This window comes from Marmota flaviventris, chromosome 9 (genome assembly GCF_047511675.1).
Source record: "Marmota flaviventris isolate mMarFla1 chromosome 9, mMarFla1.hap1, whole genome shotgun sequence".
Taxonomy (NCBI): domain Eukaryota; kingdom Metazoa; phylum Chordata; class Mammalia; order Rodentia; family Sciuridae; genus Marmota; species Marmota flaviventris.
The window spans coordinates 10,838,522-10,842,318 of record NC_092506.1 but is presented as its reverse complement, the minus strand read 5'-3'; the positions used below and the strand labels follow the sequence as shown (position 1 = coordinate 10,842,318).

Sequence of the window (3,797 nt, the reverse complement as noted above, 5' to 3'; positions counted from 1 at the left end):
ACTGGGAATTGGACTCTTAGCACGGAGTGTAGCTCTTCTACTGAGCCACATCCTCAGTTCTTTTTATTTTTTTATTTAGAAACAGGGTCTCCCTCGATTGCAGAGGCTGGCCTTAAAATTTCAATCCTCCTGCTTCAGCCTCCAGAATTGCTGGGATAACAGGTGTGTCTCACCACCCCCACCACATTTAAATCTCCAGTCCCTTTGGGAAGCATCCTGGTTCTCCATAAGCATAAGGGGCACCCCCCTTGTTTGAGTCCCTGCCCTAGCACCAGATCATCCATTCTTTCCCCCTGGCTTGTGGTCCTGCCTGGATCATGCACCTACTTCCCACAGGCCGTGGGGGCTCTTTCTGAATTCTATACTCTGGTCTCCAAAGGAATCATTGTTTCGCTAACCTCTGCTCAGGAACCTCCCTACAGAGGCACGACAGCCTCTCCAAGATAATATGGCCCAGAGGAAGACTTGCAGCTTGAGGTGCAGGGCTGGTTTTGGGGCTGACAACAAAGCCCTTTGTTTTTCTGGGTGCAGAGACCAAGCTTTGAAGCAAATGGCCTTGAGAAGGAGATGGGCAATATCCAAATCCAAGCTCAGTGGATGGGGCGCTTTTCTGGAGAATCCCTTTGAGCGGGATGAAGGAGACCCTTCTTCTGTCCCTGGGGAAGAGACCGGTGGAGCCAACATTCCAAGCTCACAACCTTCCGGGGCATGAGAATCAGTGGGGCGACCCTCTGCTCATAAATATAGACTTACTATTTAATTCACTGCATTGTGGGCCCAAAGCGTATGCACAGTGAAGAGAGTCAATGTGCTGTTCTTGCTCCTCTTTTGAGAAGGAGCTCTGTGGCTCTGAGAACTGAAGGCACCATCAAGAGAGGCAGGAGCCTTGTTTTTCAAGCAGTGGTCGTGGATCTGCATAAGTAAATGACCCCTCTGGTGCTCAGCGCTGCTGGCTAGGAATACAAATTTTGGGAGGAAGAGAGGACCATGGGAGTCCATCACCTGGGACTTTTTTTTTTTGATACTGGGGATTGAATCCAGGGTCACTTAACCACTGAGCTACAACCCCAGCCATTTTTTATTTTTATTTTATTTTTTGATAAATGCATTTCATTATTTATTTAGATGTTTAAGCTCTTGCACTAAGTTTTTACAAGCTGGTGAACACTGACAAATTATTTCTCCCGCAGAACTATAACCACACATTCCCAGACAGTATAAATATATGGTTGAACTAACATTAATACACATTACCATTTTATCAATTACATAATAAAACAAAATTATCAAGTATCCAAATATTAAGTTACACAGCTCAAAAGGCATATAAAATATTAGATGTCTGCTCAATTCATCAGCAGAAACCCACTTTTTTCTTTTTTTTTTTTTTTTTGCAAGAGGTTGGGAATAAAAGAAAAAAAATCACACTTGAAACAAAAAGTTGGTAAACAACTTCTGATAATTATGAAAAAAATTACAAGAATTTCAGGAACTTTATGATTAAGAATTGTTTTACCTACAATAACAGAGCATCTCTACCTTTTAAAAAAATATTTACTAAATTAAAGAGCATATATTCTACAGGTTCTGCACGAGACAAAGGCAACATTTTACTAAAAATATTTAATAGCCCCCTCCCATTCTTTTTTTCAGGCCCTCCCTGTTAAGTTGCACCTCAGAGTGCAAACATTAAATTAACCGTAAGGCTTTTTTTTTGTCTGGAGACTTAAAGACATGTGCTTCTGTAAAAACTTAGGTTTTCGAAATGGAGGTTTCCCATAACAGCAAAAAATAAGACTTATAGAAAGATATTAAATAAAAATAATTGCTGTAAGACTTGGTAAAAGGAAAAAAAAAAACCCAATAGGTAAAAGCAAACCTGATGTATACTGGTATGAATGTGGGAGATGTAAACATAAAAAGAGCAGGCAAATAATCATATAGGGCCTACAATGTTTGAAATGACTGAAGGAATAAGTCACATAAGGTCTAGAGTGTTCTTAGTTCCTGGAATTTTGGTTTTGTATGATACTAAAAATATACAAGTATTGTGCTGGGTATTTTGGCACCTAATCTTTCTAAGTTTCTTATGTAAGATTCTGGCATGGAAATAGATTTAAAGACATTAACTCAATACCGCATGATTTCAGGAAAGGTCAACTGGTACAAATGATAAGCACATTTTAAATTGTGAACAACAAGAATCTTTTGCTAAGTGTCCAAACAGGTTGATCATAACCCAAACATAGAGGCTGAAATTCTGTCAAGCTTGTGGCCTGGTAAAACAGCTTTCCAATACTCCTATGGAAGCTTCATCAGACTTATTCACCACGCCAACATGTTGGCTAATATGTACTACAAATTAGGTCCCGTCTTAAGTTCCACTTCCAAGGCAATAGCATCAGGCGCCCGAGTTTTATTGAATGCAACAGTCGTTTCTATGACCATTGGAGTCTATGAAGCGCAGCCGCATTTTAGGATGATACTTCTCCAAATACAAAAGTTGCTTGCTGTTAAAGGCTCCACACCGCTTTTGTCTTATGAATTGTACTGCATCTTCATATTTCGTTCCGCCTTCAATCAATGCCAGGGCAACAAGCACTGGAGCTCTCCCAAGGCCTGCAACACAATGAACAGCAATACAACAACCAGGTTCTTCAGGAAACTTAATTTTTACAAGACTTAACCAGTCATCGACAATTTGGTTGGACGGTGGTGCACCATCATCAAAAGGCCAATCAAGAACCTGGATGCCTTCTTTCTCCACAAGAGTAGTGTCATAGGTTGCTTCACATACTCTTACTATTGTGGTAACACCATACTTCTTAAGTTCCTCTATAAATTTGTTTAAGGTTGCATTGGTTGGATTGTGTGTATTAAGAAATCTCATGTTCTTGTATGTGACTTCCACAGGAGCAGGGCGGTTCATTCGAGCCATGTTAATTTAGTTAAAAAACACTCAATAGGGTTATGAAATAATTTAAAAAATTGAATACAGAAATGATGCAAAGTAACTGAAGTCTACTTCAATATACTCCACTTGATATTCTCAGTGCTTTGAGTATGAAGTTGGGAGTAATGGGAAATGAAATGAACCTCCTAACAAGAAGCAGCAATTCTTCAATCCAGTAGTACTGAGGCAATAGAAAGGAAGTGCACTGAGGTTTACCCCATCCAGGTCAGAACTCTTGTAAAATGCTCAGTGGATTTTTCAATTCAATACGTCTGTGTCCAGGTTAACCACTCTTATGGGGGCTTCTTGGTGGAGTAGTAATGAATTTCTACGGTTCACTTGTCTGCATAGAGGTCGTGCTGTGCCTGGCAGTGATCTCCACTGCCCTTCAGAAACTCCATAAATGTGTGACCAAGAACACAACAGAACTGAGGAATATGTTTACTCATTGAAGATTGTGGCCTAATCATACAGCCGGTCCCGAGGCGGCGGCCATACAAGCGGCATTGGTGGTGGCGGCTGCAGGGCAAGGGGTGGCGGTGGTCGTAGCATCTCAGGATGAGAACTGGAAAGGGAAGGGGAAGTGGGAAAGGGTAGGGACAGAGGCCCAGCCAAGCTGCTGTCAGCTGGAGGTCCACCTCAGTCTGATTCCATCTTGAGGCCAGGGGATGGGCCTTGGGGACCACATCTGTGCAGCCCTTGTCTGCAGCTGGTCCCCGCAGGGGTGGGGTGGGGGTGTGATAATAAGCAGCTGGCTCCTGTGAGTCAATGGCTATTCCATGAACACTGGGGCGTAGGCACACCAGCTAGTGACAGGGACTCCTAGAGTGTCCTGCAGCCTCCA

At 42.2% G+C, this 3,797-nt stretch overlaps 1 pseudogene; it reads right to left on the bottom strand.

Annotated features, from left to right (window-relative positions):
• Nucleotides 1–2,259: 2,259 nt before the first annotated feature.
• LOC114100113 (protein tyrosine phosphatase type IVA 1 pseudogene) lies at nucleotides 2,260–3,139 on the bottom strand (annotated as a pseudogene).
• Nucleotides 3,140–3,797: the final 658 nt, after the last annotated feature.